We start from the raw sequence: 23,142 nt of genomic DNA, 5'->3' as shown, positions 1-23,142 counted from the left end.
TCCGTCCGTCGAAGTCCCCTGCATCCTCGGCTCTGTTCTTCATACCAAAAAAAGAAGGTGACCTCAGAACCTGTATAGATTATCGTGCTCTGAACCAGATAACAGTAAAAAACCGGTACCCCTTACCTCTGATCCCGGAACTCCTTGAACAGGTAAAAAACGCCTGTATTTATACTAAGCTTGATCTCCGGGGAGCTTATCACTTGGTACGGGTCAAGGAAGGAGATGAATGGAAGACGGCCTTTCGCACTAAGTATGGGCTATTTGAATACCAAGTGATGCCCTTTGGACTATGCAATGCACCGGCCGCCTTCCAATATTTTATGAATGATGTCCTCAGAGAGCTCATTGATGTCTGCGTTGTCGTCTACATAGATGACATTCTTGTGTACTCATCTTCAGAAGCTGACCATCGAAATCATGTTAGGGCGGTCCTTGAAAAACTTCGCCAACATAAACTTTTTGCCAAGCTCGAAAAATGTGTTTTTCATGTGACTGAGGTCGAATTTTTGGGATTTATTCTGACACCCAAAGGAGTCCACATGGACACGAGAAAAGTAGACGCAATCCTCAAATGGCCGTCTCCTACTTCCGTGAAAGGCGTTCAAAGCATGCTAGGCTTTGCCAATTTTTACCGTAGATTTATTCCAGAGTTTTCACGAGTGGTACAACCCATCACCGCCCTCTTAAGAAAAAATAAACGCTTTGAATGGTCCGCAGAAGCAGAACAAGCCTTATAAGAGCTAAAGGCTAAATTCACCTCGGCACCAATACTGAAACACCCACGCCCGGACCTCCCTTACATCGTTGAAACTGACGCCTCCAGCTTAGCAATGGGAGCAGTCCCATCACAAAGAGATCCAGAGACTAACCAACTGCATCTTGTGGCATTCTGGTCTCGGAAGTTCTCAGCGTCTGAGATCAACTACACCATCACAGACAAAGAGCTTCTAGCGATTAAATCAGCCTTTAAGGCATGGCGGCATTATCTCCTCGGGGCCAGACACACCGTCACAGTGATCACCGATCATCGAAATCTGCAGTATCTGAAAACCGCCAAGGCTCAATCCTCCAGACAGCTTCGCTGGGCCCTATTCTTTGCTGAATTTGACTTTGTGATCACTTATCGCCCCGGCAACAAGAACGGCAAAGCGGATGCTCTTTCCCGAATTGGAATGGGAGATAACATTGCCAATCCAGAACCTGTACCAATAATTCCTGAACAAAGGATCGTGGGTCTGATTTCTTCACAATCCATTGAGGATATTGAAGAAAAAACTAAACAACTTGTAACCTCACCAGACTTACTGAACTGGTTACAAAAAGGAAAAGATTTCACCGTAAGCAATGACTTGCCTTATTTCCAAGGATGATTGTTCCTACCACACGCCGATTTACAAAGACAGGTAATCTCCTGCTATCATGATTCAATAATTGAGGGTCACCCTGGCATTGCCAAAACCACAGAAAAGGTGAAGAGACACTTCTGGTGGCCTTCGTGGAGAAAAGACATAAAGGAATTTGTGATGTCCTGCGGTGTGTGCGCTCAAAAACAAGGGTCAGACGAAGAGGCCGGCTGGTCTTCTGCAACCATTAGACATCCCACCATGTCCCTGGCATACCCTTTTCATGGACTTCATCACAGACTTACCCTCCTGTTCCGGGTACAACACCATTCTTGTTATTGTGGACCTGTTTTCTAAAATGGCCCACTTCATTCCGCTAAAAGGCTTACCTTCAGCATCAGTCCTAGCCAAAGTATTTCTTGAAAACATCGTCCGGCTACACAGCTTCCCGTCAGTACTAATCTCAGATAGGGGGAGCCAGTTTATTTCCCACTTTTGGCGTAGCTGTTGTTGATTAGCTCAAATCGATGTAAGACTTTCGACCAGCCATCATCCCCAGACCGACGGGCAAACCGAGAGAACAAACCAGACTCTCGAGCAATATTTACGATGCATGCTACAACAGTCGGAGAGTAACTGGAAGGACATCCTTTGGATAGCTGAATATGCTTACAACAATTCAGTTCATTCGGGTACCGGGAAGAGTCCCTTCTACATCTTGTATGGGATTCATCCTCGAACCTCCAACCTTGATCCACCTCAAGATCTTGGAACACCGGCCGTGGATCAATTGCACACCGTTATTACCCAAGCTTTTAAGGAAGCGACTGCACATCTACAACAAGCTAAAGAGAGGTACAAAAAAGGAGCAGATCAACACCGAAGCAATGCCCCTCAATACCAGGTTGGGGATCAAGTCTGGCTGTCCACCAAACATTTATCGCTTAAAGGGCCTCGCACCTTCAACCCCAAATACCTGGGACCATATCCAATTACGGCCATAATTAATCCAGTGGCCGTTAAATTAGAATTGCCAACCCATATGAGAATACATCCTGTATTTCACGTATCTCTTTTGAAACCCATGCAACCTGGAACCAGATTGACCAATCCTCCAGAGCCCATTCAAGTGAATGGGGAGCCCGAATTTGAAGTAAAAGACATTTTGGACTCTAAAATCATCAGATCGAAGCTATTCTACCTAATCGACTGGAAAGGCTACGGACCTCAGGAAAGGTCATGGGAACCCTATGACCACGTCCATGCTCCTCGTCTAGTCCAGAAATTTCACCGAACCTTTCCCGATAAACCAAAACCCCCGGGGAGGACAAGTTTGGGAGAGGCCTTGAGGGGGGGGTGCTGTCATGGGCGCTACTCCCGAGGGGCCAGGACTGGCCCAGCGCCCTCGGACGCAGACCCGTCTTCCACTACTCCGGACCCAGCAGACCTCTACAGGGGCCCTTTGGACCGTGTCCTGACTCCTTTGGGCCAGGCTCATGAAGGGTTTCAGTCCCGGCGCCATAGGCGCCGGGCTCATATTGATAAACAGTGTAATAATGCTTAGGTGGACTTACCTGAGGCAGACCATGCTGCATATTTACCCAGAACAATCCAGTCTGGTTGAAGTCCCCAGCCATCAGGGCTGGGAGGAACTATTCCCTCCATTCAGGAACTCTTTTCTTACCTGGGTGGAACCGGTGGAAGAACACACACTGGAAGCACTTCTCTGCTATTTAAACCACGCCCGATGGAAAACACGTGCTTCGCGTTATTCTGCAGCAGCAGCAGGACGCTCACCGAGTCGGCTCCTGCATTCCAGGTCCAGAGTCATCTTCAGCTTCCGCGCAGCAACCTGTGGATGAAGAAAGACACAGAACAATACTTACCAGATCCCGGAATCCAGTCACCGGCAAAACCTGCAAAGAATAAACATAAGGTTAGAAAAGTGCAACTCGCTCGCAGCCGCGCCCGCTTACCTGATCCATCCGTGATTGCAACGGAGCTAACCGCGGCCTTCTCTTCGGCAGCTTCTCTGCACCTGAAAGGCAAAGGACATAATTAAAAAGGGGTTCGGGTGAAGGCAGTCGCATTCATCTTAACTTACCAGTTTTTGCACGCGCAGAAGCGGCCGCATCAACTGCAGCATCCCGGCACCTGAAAACTAGAAAAAGGACATTATTAGAGGTGCCATTAAAAGCGGCCAACGATCATTATACTTACGTGCATCGGCACGTGCAGTGGCAACGGATATAAAGCCCGCAGCATCCCGGCACCTGAAAACTTGAAAAAGGACATTATTAGAGGTGCCATTAAAAGCGGCCAACGAACATTATACTTACGTGCATCGGCACGTGCACCGGCAACGGAAAACTACGCCCACAGCATCCCGGGGCCTGAAACAAAGGAAAAGGGACATTATTGAGGTGCCCATCTTTTAAAGCCTAAAGACTACAGTATACTTACAGGCATCCGCTCGTGCAGTAACGGCGGCATCGCTCTTCGGCATCCCAGCACCAGTGCCACAACTAAGGCCGCAAAAGACTTGAGCCTCAACACTGAACTCATCCAGTGACGTAACTGGAATCCACGCACCCCTGCACCAGACGCAGGATGGAGAGCTCAGCATTTATACGCCTAAGGTGAGAGCTCGCCGAGACAAGTAGAAAGCTAGGCTGTGGGAGAAACTGGCGATTGGTGGGAGAAGGAATCCCATCAAACGGTGATTAACCCTTTTTCTTCCACCTGCAGAAAACTTACCCTGCAAGTCAGACATTCGTTAAGAGGAAGCCCAGTCCTGAGAGTCGTCCGAGCTCTACGCTTCTCAATTGAAGAAACGATACTCGCCCAGCCAGGATCAGCGCCTCCGTGGGAATCAGGTGAGCGTTACATAGGGGGCCATCTCAGATGTAGGGTTTGATATCACTGAGAAAAATCCACGCTCTCCTGCCCTGTATCTTCACAGCGGACAGATTGCAGTCCTCTACGATAAAAAACCTGTTGAATCTTGGCTCGTCCTACCTTTTCCTTGTATGGTTTTTCACAAGGACGGCGTCTCCAGGGAAGACGAGTGGAAGACGTGGACCTTGAACTGAGTCTGATGCAGTGTCTCCTTCTGTGTTTTGTGCTGTGCTGCACTGCACCCTTTCCGTCGTCGCTGCAGCTGGTCGGAAATTACAGTAAGGCAAGATGTCATGCAGTTCAGGTCATTTTGCATTTCAGACCCTAAAACCTCTCCTGTTGACTGGGCATAACATCTAGCTCTATCTCGGGTGTTAGGGGAGTTCTTATTCTTCCTGTGGCTATCTCGTGTGGCGTAAGATGATGGGCGGAGCCTGGGTGGTTCCGAAGTGCATACCGTGCCCATGGAAGGCAGTGCAACCATCCCTTCCTTAGAGTAAGCTTCAACTTGGCTATTCTCTCCTTCAACAAGCCGTTGAGCTTCTCACAGATCGCATTACCTTGCGGATGAGAAGCCAACGAGAACTTGTGCTTTATACCAAGCAGCATGCTAATCTGTTCAAATATTGAATTAACAAAGTGAGGGCCTTTATCTGTTCTCATGACTTTGCATACTCCCCACCTTGAGAACACTTCCCTCACTAAAAATGTGGCCACACAGGTAGAATTTGGGTGTGTACATGGACCTGCCTCTATCCATCTAGAGAATGGACACACCACAACAATTAAGTATATGTACCTGTTACATACTTGAATCATGTTGACGTAATCGACATGCAAGTGCTGAAAAGGCCCATTTGGCATGGGGATGACTCCTCTCATTACTTTTAGTGTATGCCCAGCAGTGAATTGCTGGCAGATTATGCAGTTCACCATAAAGAATGCAACATGCTCAGCTAAATTCGGTATAAACCAGTCTTCCGCGAATGTTGCTGCTAGATTCTCCTTTGTCATATGCGCTGGGTAATGTAACTGCTCCAACGCTATGTTTAATGGGGCTACAGGCATTACTGGTTTACCAGGGCTGTCCTGTCGCCACAAGCTGTCAGAGTGGTTTAAAGAGCACCCTCGACGTTTCCACAGGTTTTTGTCTTCCTGTGGTGCCTCCCCTTGCAGTTCCATTAGCTGCATTTGCCCAAGGCTACTATTGGCTTCAGGTGTTGTTCACGCAGCCATCATCCTTTCATTGGTACAGGTGACTTCTACTTCCATAATCCTCTCACTTTTGGATACAATACGCTTGGCCTCCGCGTCTGCTGCTTGGCTTCCTCGTGAGATAGAATCTGTCCCTTTCAAGTGGGCTGCCCATTTCATGACCGCTATGCCCACTGGGAGCTGTAGTGCCTTAATCAGCCTGTCCAATAGGGCTGTGTGCTGCACTGGCGTGCCGCCTGCTCGGAGGTAGCCCCTCCTTTTCCAGCGCGCTAAGCCTGCGTGTACTGTTGACGTCACATAGGTGGAGTCACTGTACACTGTTACTTCCTGGTCTGCGTGATTCTCAATGGCGAGTATCAATGCCAATAATTCTGCAGCCTGTGCTGAGTAATGGGGTGGTATTCGTGCACTAATAAGTACTCAGAATTACCCATTTGCTATGTATTTTATTACAGCGACGCCTGTATATCTTTGTCCCTAATTTTGATCGATCCTTGAAGACCCGTCAATAAAGACAATCTCTCCTCCTGCCAAGGCATTTTCCTTCACCCTGGGGATTTCATTATAGAATTCTTCATAATTTGCACAGTCATGTATGGGCTCTCCCTCAGTGACTGGCTCTGCTATGAACATGGTTGGGTTCACTATTTTACATCAGACTATTTTTATCGAGGGATTCGATATGATCACTTCATAAGCAGAAGCTCTCTGAGATGTCAATGGGCCTTTCGGTTTCTCTAAAATAGCAAATAATGAGCGCTCGACGTACAATGTAATTGAGCAACCCATTACAATGGTTGTCCCCTTCTCTATGGCGAACGCTGCGGCAGCTAAACTTTGTTCGCATGGGAAGTGGCCTCTCATTACTGGGTCCAGAATCCTGCTGTAATAAGCCAGGTGCTTGTACGCCAACAAGGTTCTTTGAGCGAGCACTGCCGTCATGACGCTGCCATTTGTGTGTGAAAACAGGTAAAATTCCTCTCTCCATGGCCTCAGACCATTTGATCTTTTATTTCGTCACTTGGGCCTTCTCTAGAGCCTGAAGTAAAGGATTAGTGTAAGAGCTGTAGTAGAAGACCCATGCCCTGACATAGTTGCATTGGGCTACAAAGCATCTGCTTTATCGTGTGTGGCTTAGTGTCATGCATGCTGGACGTGGTCCTACCTCCTACGCTCGTAGAACAGCTAGACCGTTCTATTCCAAATGGCGGTTGTTCGATACGTTGCCGGGAAAACGACGTTTGCACTTTTCACGTCGCTAACTTCACGTGTTTTCTGCTTCGTCACGTGAACTACGGCATTACGTATTTAAGCAGCGTGGAAACTTCACTCGCTGCTTCTGATCGAATCATTTGGCGTTGTGTAGCTGAACCTCCGGTCTGCATCCTTGCAGGTTACTACAGCTACTTTTTGGGCCTTCTATAGCGTGTTTTCCGCCACACGCTGATTCCTGGAGCTGTTTGGTTGCGTGTAAATCCACACGCGCACGTTGTCTTCAAACGCGGCTGGCCTGGGCTGCGTGAATCCTGTTCGCGTGTAAATCCACACGCGCACGTTGTCTTCAAACGCGGCTGGCCTGGGCTGCGTGAATCCTGTTTGCGTGTAAATCCACACGCGCACGCTATCTTCAAGCGCTGCTGGCCTGGGCTGCGTGAATCCTGTTCGCGTGTAAATCCACACGCGCACGCTATCTTCAAGCGCTGCTGGCCTGGGCTGCGTGAATCCTGTTCGCGTGTAAATCCACACGCGCACGCTATCTTCAAGCGCTGCTGGCCTGGACTGCGTGAATCCTGCTCGCGTGTAAATCCACACGCGCACGCTATCTTCAAGCGCTGCTGGCCTGGACTGCGTGAATCCTGCTCGCGTGTAAAATCCACACGCATATGTTGTCTTCAAGCGCTGCTGGCCTGGACTGCGTGAATCCTAATCGCGTGTAAATCCACAAGCACACGCTCTTTTCTTCGCGGCTGTACAGAACCGCGTGTACTTTGTTTATACCTTAAAAGGAGCGCTATTTCCAACTCCTGCACCTGTGATATTAACAGGGGGATTGATTCATTTCTATACTTTACACCACGTGGGAAGGAAGCTTTTCAAGGATAATTGGAAGGTGACAGTGAACAGTACTTTGGACGCTATCCTGGGGTGCATCAACCCGGTATCTAGCGTGAGCCTCGTTCCGTTCGGGATAAGTCTCCCTTACTAATCTTCCCTTCCTTGTCGTTTGTTCTACCTTGGATTCCTCAAGAGACTCTGCTGGATTCAACTGCCCTAGACTCAAGGTCAGTGTGTGCATTCATGACATTTTCTATTCCATCATACCCAGGTTGGGGCAGTTATTCATGATACTTTATTTTGTTCTAGGCTGACTTCCTATACCTTACCCACGCCCTTTCCAGTGATCCATCGCTCTGCCTGTTTTACCGGTCAGAGAGTTGTATCATTTGGAAGGTCTTAACTTGACTTCACAACTATCAAAACGCGTGAACAGGGATCCGGAAGACCCTACCACCTGTATCCTTTTGAGTACCGTATCCTTTTCAGTTAATACTTTGGTGCTCTCTGACACTTAGCCGTGTTCAAGAGTTCAATATGGCTTCAGCCCTTTCTGCGGTCACTTTCTTTCCTTCATGTGAGATCAGCTGGCCTATGTACAGCACTTCTTGTTGACAGTATTGTAACTTTTCCTTGTCAACCTAATATCCTTTCTCAACCAGTATAGTCAGTAGCTGAACAGAATTGTGCCTGCATTGCTCTTCTGATGTGCTGCAGATTAAGATGTCATCCACATACTGCAGGATGACACTTTTTAATGCAATATTGCTTAAGTCCATCTGCAGGACTCTGTTGAAAATAGAAGGAAACTCACAGTACCCCTGTGGCAGCCTTGTGCTTTTCAGACGCATCTGTCTGAACGTGAATGACGTCAGATCTTGTGCGTTTTGGTGCAACGGGATTGAGAAAAACGCATTTTTCAAGTCAATCACCATGAAATATTTTGCCTCAACGGGTATATTACATAGGATTGTAGACGGGTTAGTGACTAGAGGGGACTCTGCCTCAACAGTATTGTTTATTGGCCTTAGGTCCTGTACTAGCCTCCAAGATCCCCCTTTACTTTTTTCACAGGATACACTGACGTATTACATGGTGACTCTGACGTCACTAAAATGCCCTGGTCCATTATGGCAGAAATTGTCTTGAATATCCCCTCATCTGCCTCTCTGGACATGGAATATTGTCGGGCTCTTGGTAGAATTGCTCCTGGTTTCAGTTTAATCCTTACTTCTCCAATCCCCTTCAAGAGACCACGTCATAGGGTCCTGTAGTCCACACCGAGACAGGAACCTTAGCTATGTTGTCATCAAAATATTCTGGACGTTTTAGTGCCAACATCATTCTCTGTGGTACTTCTCTTTTAATCATCTTTACCCAAAAGGTGAGACTCACTTCCTACTTCGTCTCTTCCATTTCTGCTTGTTCTTCAAACAGATCGTCATCGGTGACGTCAGTCACTCGATATCCTTCTTCAATGGCAATTATCGCACACCATTGTCTGCCCTCGTCATCGTAACCATCAACCAAGACCACTTTCCCTCGTATTGCAGCTGTGTGTACCATCAAGGGAAATACTTGTCCCTCCTGCTCATGCATCGGTATTCTTGGTCTGAATAAAAACTCATATGGGGTTCTCATGATTCTATCTGCAACGCCTGGCAATCCTGCCATAAGCACACGCATGCCATATGCGAAGATTTCTGGCTCTAATGGTATGGCCCTCATGGCTACGTGTCCTGAGTATGCTCTAACCAATTCGCATACATTTGAATAGTGCATTTCTGGAATGGAACATACTATGCCCTCCTCCGTGAACGAGATTGTCATGTTCAACTTTGTCATTAAGTCTCGACCAAAAATATTTACTAGGGTCTGTCGAGAATATAGTAGAGGCACATTATTTTCACAATCGCCTATAGAAACTGGAAGTGCCTTTGTAAAGGGAACTTGACTGGTCGCTCATGTAAAACTCTGAGTCTCTATGGCATCACTGGACAAGGAAAATTTGCCTTCACGTATGCACAAAATTTGCCTTCGCACCCGTGTCAACTAGGAAGGAATATTCTTTATCCCCTATGACGACATCCACCCTGGGTTCCCTGTGAGGGTCTGGTGTCACTGATAGGATAGAACACATCAGGGTTCCCAGTGAGCTGTCCTAGTTTATATATAAATTCAGCCCACTGTGTGCTGGTGGATTTCCCCCATTCCCATTGTTACCTCCCATTCCAGGGTACATGTTCTGTGATAGTTGCAGCGGTGCCTGTTGGGATTGTCCTTGTGGAAAATTCCCCATGTTTTGCGGTTGCACCCCTTGCTGCGCTTCTTGTGCTTGTTGTTGTACCGTGTGATTCTGTGCAACACCCTGCTGTAAAACTGCAGGTGGATTTGTCATGCCTGCTCCTGTTCCTTGGCCGTTCTGCATCATGCCTTGACTTCTGCATGTGCGTTCCAAATGCCCTGTCATTCCACACAGCCAACAAACTGGCGGTGGTCGGATCATTTGCCCATTTGACATATCTTGGTTACCATTTTTCATATTTTGAAAGCCTCCTTGATTGTTTTGGAAACCTCCCTGATTGCTCTGCCATCCTCTTCCCCTAAATCCTCTTCCCCTTGGATAAAATCCCGTATTGCCCTGGTTATTTTGCTGTGGACTAGCCACCTGCTGCATGCTTGGTGCAGCTGTACTAGTTATCATGGCTCCCTCAAGAGCATATTTTGCCAATGTCTTTTGCACCAATTTTGCTTCCTCACCCTTATGAGTCGCTTCCTTTTTGCGATTCTTTTCTTGCAATAGTCTACAATAATGTGCGATGGTCAACTGTATTTCAGCCCAAGGTTTGGCTTTGATTCCCACCAATTTCTTGAGTTGTTTCTGCACCGGCTCTGGCAGCCCTTGGCACAGGATATGGTAAACCACAGGTATATATTTCGCCCACGATTCATGAGTCTCGAGCACTGATGCGTCTTGGAATTTCTGTATATAAATTATCGGATCTTCAGACTCCTTCATTTTTCGAGTCATTATAGCTCCCATATCAGAAGTATCGGGGTAAAGTGATCGTGGCGCGTTCCGTACTGCGGTTCTACAATTGTTAAATGGCACTCCGTCATACGCTGTATTAATTGTGGTTACGCCAGGGTAGCCTGCTCGTGCCCACACCTCGTCTGCTCTCTCACCAAGTATGGCGATCAGGAGACCTTTGATATCCCATATAGCTAACGTGTTTCCTCCTGTCATCTTTTCTAACTCGTGTATCCACTTTCCCGCTCCCGATGTCAACAGTGGAAGCTTGTTTTTTAAATGTTCTCAATCCATGTGTGGCCATGGAATATATTGTGGTCTTATTCCGCCCTTCTTGAGCAACGGAAATTGGAATGTGTAGCCCTCTCTCTCTTCTCTCATTGTTCTCCTGTCTATCGCAGGGGTAATATTCCCGCATCGCCGTCTACCTGGTAATGCCCTTAGTCTGTCCAGATAGGGCGGTGAAGACACCCCCCTCTGACCGTGTGATACTTCTTTCTATCGGCCAGGCTGCGTGGCGGACTCTGATGTTCTCAGTATAGGTTCGCTATTGTCTAACCACCTTACTCCTTTTTCTCTTGGGAGTCGTCTTTTGCTCTTTCTCATTTTCCTCGCGCTCCTCCCTTTTGGAGTCGGACATTGGTTGTCCCCAACTAGTGCAACTTCTCGTATCCTCTTTGTTCCTGCTTATTTCCAATCTATCCAGGGATAGCTCTCTATCCCCACTACTTCGGGTGACTTCCTCAGTGTCATACAACCATGTGCTTTCCAGGCGCTCATCTTCCCCCTCCCCTTGGGGTATTTGTTCTAGCCCCATCTCATCAAATTTCTGTTGATTGTTTCTCTGATTGTAACGCTCACCTGATTTCCACGGAGGCGCTGACCCAAACTGGACTGCTACAGTTGCTTCTATGACTATGATGAGGCGTAGAACTCGGAAGACGCTCTGGGCAGGACCTCCGAATATTGACTGTCTGGCTTGTAAGGTGAGTTTTCTGCAGGTGGAAGAAAAAGGGGTAATTACAAGCTGGTTGGATAAGTTCTCCCACCAATCTTCTGCTTTTCCCACTTCTTGGTTCTCGACTGGTCTCCACGAACTCTCACCTTTGGTTTAGTAAAGCCGAGATCTCCATCCTGCTTCTGGTGCAGGGGCGCGTGGAATCCAGTTATGTCACTGGATGATTTCAGTGTTTAGGCTCAGTGTCCTTTTGTGGCTTGTAATAGTCCTTCAGGTGCCGAGGAGCTGTTGGCGACACCACCGCTGCTGTGCAAGAAGAGGCTCGTGAGTATAGAAGATCTGAGGCCGCTTCTGAAGGAGCACCCTTTTATAATGTCCTTTTCTGTCTTTCAGGTGCCGAGATGCTGTGGGCGATGCCGCCGCTGTTGCACATGCGGTGGCACGTAAGTATAACTGAATTGTGGCCGTTTCCAAATGGGTGCCTCTGATAATGTCTTTTCCTTCCTTTCAGGTGCCGAAATGCTGAGGGCGATGCTGCCGCTGCTGCGCGTGAAGAAGCGCGTAAGTATAACTGAGTTTGCGAACCCTTCGGCTCGGACACCACTAACAATGTCTTTTGTCTTCCAGGTGCTGGGATGCTGCTGAAGCGAAGGCCGCAGTGAACTCCGGTGTGACCACGGATGGATAAGGTAAGCGAGCGCAGCTGCAAGCGTGTTGCCCATTTTCTAACCTTATGTCTTTATTTGCAGGTTGTCGGAGACTGGACTCTTGCGGCTGAATTCTGGTGAGTAGATGTTCCTGTGCCTTTTCTTCATCCACAGGTTGCTGCTCGAGAAGCTGAGGGTGTGTCTGGACCTGGAATGCAGGAGCCGACTCGCTGAGCGTCCTGCTGCTGTTGCAGAATAACGCGAAGCACGTGAATTCTATCGGGCGTGGTTTAAATAGTGGAGAAGTGCTTTGGTGCGTATTCTTCCTCCAGCCTCACCCCGGTAAGAAAAGAGTTCCAGTGTCAGAGGATTAGCATCAACCCCACCCAGGTAAGAAAAGAGTTCCTGTAACAGAGGATTGGTCCCTCCCAGCCAGTGGCTGGGACTTCACCCAGCTTGGATTGTTCTAGGTGAGTATGCAGCATGGTCTGCCACAGGTAAGTCCACCCAATCACTACTGCACACTTTAAGAATATGAGCCCGGCGCCCATGGCGCCGGGACTGTGGTTCCTTATGAGCCTGGCGCCAGAGGCGCCAGGACATGGTCCAAAGGGCCCCTGTAGGGTTCTGCTGGAACCGGGGGTGTGGAGGATGAGCCTGCTTCTGGGGACGCTGGGCCAGTCTTGGCTCCTCGGGAGTAGCGCTCATGACAGCACCCCCCCTCAAGGCCCCTCCCAAACTTGTCCTCCCGGGGGTTTTGGTTTATCAGGAAAGGTTCGGTGGAATTTCCTGACTAGACGAGGAGCATGGACGTAGTCATAGGGTTCCCAGGATCTTTCCTGGGGTCCGTAGTCTTTCCAGTCGATTAGGTAGAATAGTTTTGATTTGATGATCTTGGAGTCCAAAATGTTTTTAACTTCAAATTCGGGCTCTCCATTCACCTGAATGGGTTCTGGAGGTCTGGTCAGTCTGGTTCCAGGTTGCATGGGTTTCAAAAGAGATACGTGAAACACAGGATGTATTCTCATATGGGTTGGCAAATCTAATTTAACGGCCACTGGATTAATTATGGCCGTAATTGAATATGGTCCCAGATATTTGGGGTTGAAGGTGCGAGGTCCTTTTAGCGATAAATGTTTGGTGGACAACCAGACTTGATCCCCAACCTGGTATTGAGGGGCATCGCTTCGGTGTTGGTCTGCTCCTTTTTTGTACCTTTCTTTAGCTTGTTGTAGATGTGCAGTCGCTTCCTTGAAAGCTTGGGTAATAACAGAGTGCAACTGATCTACGGCGGGTGTTCCAAGATCTTGAGGTGGGTCGAGGTTGGAGGTTCAAGGATGAATTCCATACAAGATGTATAAGGGACTCTTCCCGGTTTCCGAATGAACTGAATTGTTGTATGCATATTCAGCTATCCAAAGGATGTCCTTCCAGTTGCTTTCAGACTGTTGTAGCATGCATCGTAAATATTGTTCGAGAGTCTGGTTTGTTCTCTCGGTCTGGGGGTGATGGCTGGTTGAAAGTCTTACATCGATTTGAGCTGACCGACAACAACTACGCCAAAAGTGAGAAATAAACTGGCTTCCTCTATCAGAGATTAGTACCGACGGGAAGCCGTGTAACCGGACAATTTTTTCAAGGAATTCTCTGGCTAGTACTGAAGCTGAAGGTAAGCCTTTTAGCGGAATGAAGTGGGCCATTTTAGAAAACAAATCCACAATAACGAGAATAGTGTTATACCCAGAACAAGAGGGTAAGTCTGTGATGAAGTCCATGGAAAGGGTATGCCAGGGACACGGTGGAATGTCTAATGGTTGCAGAAGACCAGCTGGCCTTTTCTTTTGACCCTTGTTTTGAGCGCACACACCACAGGACATCACAAATTCTTTTATGTCTTTTCTCCATGAAGGCCACCAGAAGTGTCTCTTCACTTTTTCTGTGGTTTTGGCGATGCCAGGGTGACCCTCCATTAATGAATCATGATAACAGGAGATTACCTGTTTTTGTAAATCGGCGTGTGGTAGGAATAATCGTCCTTGGAAATAAGGCAAGTCATTGTTTACGGTGAAGTTCTCTCCTCTTTGTAACCAGCTCTGTAAGTCTGATGGGGTCACAAGTTGTTTAGATTTTGCCTCAATATTCTCGATGGATTGCGAAGAAATCAGACCCAAGATTCTTTGTTCAGGAATTATTGGTACGGGTTTGGGATTGACAACGTTATCTCCCATTCCAATTCGGGAAAGAGCATCCGCTTTGCCGTTCTTGTTGCCCGGGCGGTAAGTGATCACAAAGTCAAATTCAGCAAAGAATAGAGCCCAGCGAAGCTGTCTGGAGGATTGAGCTTTGGCGGTTTTCAGATACTGTAGATTTCGATGATCGGTGATCACCGTAACGGTGTGTTTGGCCCCGAGGAGATAATGCCCCCAGGCCTTAAAGGCGGATTTAATAGCTAAAAGCTCTTTGTCCGTGATGGTGTAATTAATCTCAGGCGCCGAGAACTTTCGAGACCAAAACGCCACAGGATGCAGTTGGTTAGTCTCTGGATCCCTTTGTGATAGAACTGCTCCCATTGCTAAGCTGGAGACGTCGGTTTCAACAATGTAAGGGAGATCCGGGCGTGGGTGTTTCAGTATTGGCGCCGAGGTGAACTTGGCCTTTAGCTCTCGGAAGGCTTGTTCAGCTTCTGCAGACCATTCAAAGCGCTTATTTTTTCTTAAGAGGGATGTGATGGGTTGTACCACTCGTGAAAACTCTGGAATAAATCTGCGGTAAAAATTGGCAAAGCCTAGCATGCTTTGAACGCCTTTCACGGAAGTAGGAGATGGCCATTTGAGGATTGCGTCAACTTTTCTCGAGTCCATGTGGACTCCTTTGGGTGTCAGAATAAATCCCAGAAATTAGACCTCGGTGACATGAAAGGCACATTTCTCGAGCTTGGCAAAGAGTTTATGTTGGCAAGTTTTTCAAGGACCGCCCTAACATGATTTCGATGATCAGCTTCCGAAGATGAGTACACAAGAATGTCGTCTATGTAGACGACAACACAGACATCAATGAGCTCTCTGAGGATGTCATTCATGAAATATTGGAAGGCGGCCGGCGCATTGCATAGTCCGAAGGGCATCACTTGGTATTCAAATAGCCCATACTTAGTGCGAAATGCCGTCTTCCATTCATCACCTTCCTTGATCCGTACCAAATGATAAGCTCCCCGGAGATCAAGCTTGGTATAAATACAGGCGTTTTTCACCTGGTCGAGGAGTTCCGGGATCAGAGGGAAGGGGTATCTGTTTTTTACTGTTATCTGATTCAGAGCACGGTAATCAATACAGGTTCTGAGGTCACCTTCTTTTTTTGGTACGAAGAACAGAGCCGAGGATGCAGGAGACTTTGACGGACGGATAAAGCCATTGGCCAGATACTGGTCTAAATACTGTCGCAGATGAAGGTTCTCAGGCTCGGTGAGGGCGTAAATCCTACTGCAAGGGGGAGTTGCACCCTGTAGCAGATCTATCTGACAATCGTATGATCTGTGAGGTGGCAAGGTGTTAGCCTGTTCCTTTTGAAAAACATCTTGGAACTCTCGATACTCTTGAGGTAATTGTTGGCCGTCAGTCGTTGCTGACGCTAGGACAATGCTGGGTCGTGGATAGCAGGTTGGTGCACACTCAGGGAACATTATCGTCTTTGCTCGCCAATCAATCTGAGGGTTGTGTTTCTCCAACCAAGGGATTCCTAGGATTACTTGGAATTGAGGAGCCTTGATCACGTCGAACACAATTACCTCCCGATGCCCGTCTTGGCCTAGTAACGTCACTTCAGCAGTGGCATGGGTTACCGGTCCGGAGGCGATTTCGGTCCCATCCACCGTGGTAATGACGTCTTTAACCGCCTTTGGACAAAGAGGTAGGTTCATCCTGGAAGCCAATTCGCGGTCCACGTAATTTCCTATTGCTCCACTATCAATGTATGCCTTAATAGCATGCAAACGTTGTGGTTGCTCTGGGTTTACGAGGACCATAGGCATTATGAAGTGCGAGGTCAAAGAACTGGTTTTTAAGCTCGGCAAGCGGACCTATACACTTGTCGGGCGAGGTTGTTTCCCGGCTCAGGCTTTTCAGAGTTCTTGTCAGAAGCTCCTACTGTCTTCTTAGGTGGTTTTACCGGGCAACCTCGAAGAAAATGTCCAGAGTTTCCACAATAGAGGCACAATTGCATTTGTCGTCTTCTGTCACGCTCTTTCTGGGTTAAGGGACCCTTTACGGCCCAACGGTGTCGACCCCTTTGGCGTTGCTTTGTGTTTTCGTGAATACTCGGGTTTCAAACCTGGATCGGTCCGCCTTTCTGTTTTGGAGCCTATGATCCAATTGGACCACCAAATCAATATATTCCGAACAGTCCAGAGGAGGATTCACGACCTGGGCAAGGACGTCTTTAAGTTCACCACGCAGACCTCTGTGAAATAGCGTGATCCTTTTATCCTTGGGCCACCTAGTTTCCACAATTAACCTATTAAAAGATGCAATGTAGGCTAAGAGGTCCTGGTTGCCCTGTCGCAGGGAGAGGAGTTCGTTGTCCAGGGCCTGCCCTTGGGAATGTCTTGCAAAAAGTCTCTCCATACTCACCTGGAAGGCTGAGAAGTTCCGAAGAATTGGGTCATCCTGTGTAACCAGAGGGATCGACCAATCAGCGGCGCTGCCGCTAAGATACGAAAGTACAAAGGCTACCTTGGTCTGGTCAGTTGGAAAGGCTGCGGGTCTACAAAGAAAGTGCAGTCGGCATTGATTTATAAACACTGCAAATCTTTAGGGTCACCAGAAAAGCGTTCAGGTGGTGCCAATGGCACATTTCCAGGTAGGTTGATTTGAACGGGATTGGTTGAAGTAACTGGGGTATAATTCCCCCCTGAGTTAGGTAGAGGAGTTTGCCCCGCTTGACTCTGCAATAACTGTCTGGCGAGATCGTCAGTTCGTTCTTTTGACATTATCAATTCCCTCTTAAGGGCGTTCGTTTCCTGGCGAGCAGCATGGACTTCAGCTCTTAATTCCCCCAACAAATGGGCCAATTGGTCTGTGTCGGAAGTTTCCATAGCGCCTGGGTAGGAGATTATGGGTAGGCTTCGCGTTCTGTAACGCTCACCTGATTCCCACGGAGGCGCTGACCCAAACTGGACTGCTACAGTTGCTTCTATGACTATGATGAGGCGTAGAACTCGGAAGACGCTCTGGGCAGGACCTCCGAATATTGACTGTCTGGCTTGTAAAGTGAGTTTTCTGCAGGTGGAAGAAAAAGGGGTAATTACAAGCTGGTTGGATAAGTTCTCCCACCAATCTTCTGCTTTTCCCACTTCTTGGTTCTCGACTGGTCTCCACGAACTCTCACCTTTGGTTTAGTAAAGCCGAGCTCTCCATCCTGCTTCTGGTGCAGGGGCGCGTGGAATCCAGTTACGTCACTGGATGATTTCAGTGTTTAGGCTCAGTGTCCTTTTGTGGCTTGTAATAGACCTTCAGGTGCCGAGGAGCTGTTGGCGACACCACCGCTGCTGTGCAAGAAGAGGCTCATGAGTATAGAAGATCTGACGCCGCTTCTGAAGGAGCACCCTTTTATAATGTCCTTTTCTGTCTTTCAGGTGCTGAGATGCTGTGGGCGATGCCGCCGCTGTTGCACGTGCGGTGGCACGTAAGTATAACTGAATTGTGGCCGTTTCCAAATGGGCGCCTCTGATAATGTATTTTCCTTCCTTTCAGGTGCCGAAATGCTGAGGGCGATGCTGCCGCTGCTGCGCGTGAAGAAGCGCGTAAGTATAACTGAGTTTCGAACCCTTCGGCTCGGACACCACTAACAATGTCTTTTGTCTTCCAAGTGCTGGGATGCTGCCGAAGCGAAGGCCGCGGTGAACTCGGGTGTGACCACGGATGGATAAGGTAAGCGAGCGCAGCTGCGAGCGTGTTGCCCGTTTTCTAACCTTATGTCTTTATTTGCACGTTGTCGGAGACTGGACTCTTGTGGTTGAATTCTGGTGAGTAGATGTTCCTGTGCCTTTTCTTCATCCACAGGTTGCTGCTCGAGAAGCTGAGGGTGTGTCTGGACCTGGAATGCAGGAGCCGACTCGGTGAGCGTCCTGCTGCTGTTGCAGAATAACGCGAAGCACGTGAATTCTATCGGGCGTGGTTTAAATAGTGGAGAAGTGCTTTGGTGCGTATTCTTCCTCCAGCCTCACCCCGGTACGAAAAGAGTTCCAGTGTCAGAGGATTAGCATCAGCCCCACCCAGGTAAGAAAAGAGTTCCTGTAACAGAGGATTGGTCCCTCCCAGCCAGTGGCTGGGACTTCACCCAGCTTGGATTGTTCTAGGTGAGTATGCAGCATGGTCTGCCACAGGTAAGTCCACCCAATCACTACTGCACACTTTAAGAATATGAGCCCGGCGCCCATGGCTCCGGGACTGTGGTTCCTTATGAGCCTGGCGCCAGAGGCGCCAGGACATGGTCCAAAGGGCCCCTGTAGGGGTCTGCTGGAACCGGGGGTGTGGATGATGAGCCTGCTTCCGGGGACGCTGGGCCAGTCTTGGCTCCTCGGGAGTAGCGCTCATGACACTGATGCTTCTGGTGTCGAAGTCATCGTCAATATTTTTCCTAGACGTGCCTGGTACTGAATCGTACGCGGGAAAGAATTCCTCGATGTCTTCCCAGTCTACAATTGGAGTGGGTTTTTTAACCTCTCGCCCCAGATATTCAAGATCGCATGCTCTTTGTCTTCACTTACATTCTATATCGTCATCAAATTCTATGCACTTCCTCGCCTCTTCTCTGACCCTATCTTCTTCCTTTCTCTTTTCATTTCTACGTTCATCTGCCTTTCGAATTTCCTCATCTCTTCGTCTCCTTATCCTCATTTCACGTATTATTTGCTCTTCTTCTAACCTTTGCTGTTTCTGTCTGTTTTAATCAGAGGCTGCTCTTGGGTTGCGATCGAGCTGTCTTTCTTGCTCTTCGCGATATAGCTGTTCTCACCTTTGTCTGTCTTTCCTTCTTATCCTTTCGTCTCTTAACTCCTTTTCTTTCTCCTTCCTCTATGTCACATCTAACCTCTCCTTTTGTTTCGCATCTTCAATGCCTTTCCCATCGAGTTTTAATAAAATTTGTCCTCTCATCCATTCATCTTTTGCAAATGCTATCTCGTCTGTTCTGTCTTCGCTTCCTTTCCATCTCTTCCCTTCTCTCTCTTTGTCGAGAGATGCACTCGTCTGTGCCTGATCTTTTCTTTCGTCATCGCGCTCCCCTTGTCCCTTGGGACTATGGAGGTAATTGTTACACTCACCTGATCTCCACAGGGGCGCCGAACGGAGCTGGATGATCTGGTGGTGAGTGGTGCTTTGTACTCCCCTCCGATACGAAAGCAGTCTTGCCTAGAAAGGTAAATCACAGGTTACCCAACCATGTGGATGAGGGCGACCCCTGCCTTCCGTGGCGTCCTCTTGCACCCCCTGCTATAGCTCACCTTTGAGTTACGAATAGCGGGCTCTCCATCCTGCAACTGGGGTGCGTCGTAGTTCTAGGATCTAGTTACTTCACTGATCCTATTGAAAGTTCCAGACAACTGTGACTCTATGGTAAGTCTTATTCCAAAGATATGGATAGCTAAGAGTTCAAGTTGCCAAAGTTCACTCTGTACCTTTCTTTACAGATTCCCTCTTCGTTCATACGATGGAGCGAGGTTCTTGGTAGCTGGCTTCCCAAGGTAAGATTTGCGCCAGTGCTATGCAAAAGTCTTTCCACCCGATATTGTTTTTCTGCACAACTAACCTGCTGCTTTTATATTCTTCAGGTGCGGAATCTCCTGAACAAAGGCTGCGTGATGAAGAATTGTGAGCCCGTGAGGATTGCTGCCTTCAGGTGAGAGCTGCCTCGTGCAGGATTATAAATCGGAATTAGGCCTTCCCACTGCTCTGATAACCTGATGTCTTCTTTCTGTTTTGCAGATGCGGCAGTCCTGGAGTGGCGATCGGAAGATGAAGCAGAGATCGAGTGATGACGTTCCGATGGTTCGCTGGTAAGTATTAGTGCGGCGCCGAACTGCGATGAAGAGCGTGTGGTCTGCAAGGCTAATCTGATGTTTCTTCATTTCAGTTCTGAAGAAGCGTGGACTCCCAGCGGCCGCGATGAAGAGACTGGTAAGTATCTTGTTCGAGACAACTGGATGGGCGTGGCTGATGGCTGGCCTGGAGCTGCAGACACAGTGAGCGTTACGCTGCAGGAGTGCAGAATAGCGCGAAGCATGTTCTGTATGAAGGGTCTGGCTTATATAGTCTTCTGAAGGTAGTTCTCAGGTAAAGTAGTTCCAGCAACCACACCCAAGCAAATAGTCCCACGGCAAATAATCCCTTCACCCTGCCTCATATTGGTTCGCACGTGCCTCTCTGGGTCTGAAACGTGCCATGTTGGTGATGGCAGTATGAGCCTGGCGCCAACGACGCCAGGACTGAGTCCAGGAAGCCCCTGCAAGATTCATTGGGGCCGTCAAGGCCCCCATGGGACCCAACGCCTTGGGCAGGGTGGTCTGTACCTGATGTTTGGGGGTATGGACTGTGACAGTAATATTCTTGTCCTTATCCTTTCCCTGATTTTCGTCACTACTATGTGTAGGTGACTCATATGCAGTGTTTGCCATACCCCGTGGCTGCTTTATGTTCCCTCAATGGGTATAATCTCTCATCCTTACTTTCTTTGACTTTTGCTTTGGGTGGGGCAGGTGGCGTGGTAGGCGTCTCACCCCCCTCTGTACATACATTAAGTATCCAATCTGTTGGTGGTTCTTCCTCCTTCCCCAGGTCATACATTTTCCATAACTCGAGAACAGCAAGGTGTTTTTCTAACTTCTTGCCTGTATATGTGGCATGCAAATATGTCATCATATGTTGTAAGATGGCTTTAGATAAAGACCCATTTTGTGGCCACGGCATAAACATCTTGTGGGTGGTACCTTTAACCCACTCGGTACTATATTTCTTTAGCTTGGGTGCGTGCTTTGGCAACTGTTTGCATAAGTGTGCCAATGGAGTTATATCTTCCATGCTTAAATCTGTTCCCTTTCCTGTTATATAACACTTGTCAATGCTTTTGTGTGACTTGAAACAGCTTCTAACAATATGAGCGAGCTCCAAATATCGCAAACTCCAATCCAAATTTTCCACAAAATTTTCTATCTTCCAATTTATTCAAAAAGCATCAATTCATGTGTGATTTTGTCTCAGCTATCAAATCGCATGAAATTTTAAATCAGTTCTCTCAAAAAATGTCCAATACATATGACGTCACAACAGAGAAACATGTAAGACAGACGCTTGACAGACTAGATGGACACCAGCTGGACACAGATATCTCTGCCTCTAATCATTACCCCTTCATGGAGTGTAAACGTACCCCTTTCATGATGTCTTTAAACATTGTGGTAGTCTAATTGTTCCCCATTATGTAGGACTCTGGGTACACGTTTCTTCTAGCCGCTATATTTAAAGCGCAGGAAAAAGGCGAATCCTCTCACTTCTCAGGTGTCTGCCCCGGTAACCTCTCTCTTCTCGGGTGTCTACCCCGGTAACATCGCTCTTCTCGGGTGTCTACCCCGGTAACCTCTCTCTACTTTTATTACTCTCGAGTCATTATACCCTTATATATATAAAGTCTTCTCTACTTCTAACTATATTTTGTTTTCCCTCCTCCCTCTGTTACCTTTTCCCTTTACTTGTTCTAAGGCATGCATCATTTGCCAAAACATTCAATTTTTGTTTCACTCACTGTTCGCATAGTTCCTCGCTGGACCCTCGGGATCACTGCCTTTGTTACCGCCTCCTTCAGCTTTTCACCCGTAGGAATGGGAAGGGATGTGTGGGGAAAACGGGTCCCTTCAGGCCCTTTTTGCAGATTCTTCTTAGGCTACCATTGTCTACGTGGAGCTTCAAGGTCTACTCAGCCAAATGGCAAAGGACTCATGATATTGCCGAAGACCTGAGTTACTTTATGTCGATGGTCATAGGTGTCTTACTTTAGTCAATAATCGATAGTCGATAACCATCACATCTTTGCTACCAAGTGTACTGGGGAGACCCCCGGCCGGCCCATAGATTCGGGGTCTGCTCCAGAGTACTTTAAGACAAGATAGCTGCAACTTTGAGATGGATGGGGGTGCAGGTTTTTTACTCCAATACCAATCAATAAGGACAACTCAATGGTTTGGAAAAGGGAGTCCGTTTAATGACAAGTACAAAAAACAAGGAACATGGAAATCGACAGTGATGCAATAGTCCGTTTCACTTCGACTCACTGAACTTCATTCAAACAATACATTTCCTACCATCTGCCATCACCTCTCTATTGCAGCCAACTTCTCTCCCAAAGCCTGTGAATGGATCACCTTGTTTCTACAGGAAAGGGCCATGAAAGTATTCTCAGACTCAGCCTGTGCCTCACCAAGGCACATCACATGTGGAATGCCGCAAGGCTCCCGCATCGCGCCTACCCTCTACATCCTCTTCACGAGACCCCTTTTCAACCTTCTTGACTCCTTGGGCATCTCACGCACTAACTATACAGTCAAAACCCTGGGAGTCTACTTAGACTCCATTCTCACCATGAACAGGCAGGTCAACGCCATTGCCTCCTCATCCGCCTATTACGCTAAACTGCTCAATGCAGCAAGACCTTACCTAACTACTTAGAATTGCCTCACCATTGCCAGGGCTACTATCGGCTCAAGACTGGACTATTGCAATGCTCTCCTCGGAGGTACTTCAGGCAAAAACATTGCCAAACTCCAACTTGTCCAGAACAATGCCCTTAGGGCCGCTACAGGATTCACCAGAAAGGACCACATATCAGACCTTAGGAGACAAGTCCACTGGCTTCCCGTTAAACAGAGAATCATCTTCAAAATCCTATCCCTCACACACAAATGCCTACATGATCTGGCACCCTCCTACCTGGCTCAGCGCGTAGCCA

Source organism: Ambystoma mexicanum, chromosome 2q (assembly GCF_040938575.1).
Source record: "Ambystoma mexicanum isolate Mex_15411 chromosome 2q, UKY_AmexF1_1, whole genome shotgun sequence".
Classification (NCBI taxonomy): Eukaryota; Metazoa; Chordata; class Amphibia; order Caudata; family Ambystomatidae; genus Ambystoma; species Ambystoma mexicanum.
The sequence above is the reverse complement of the archived record's forward strand: the minus strand, read 5'-3'. Positions refer to the sequence as shown.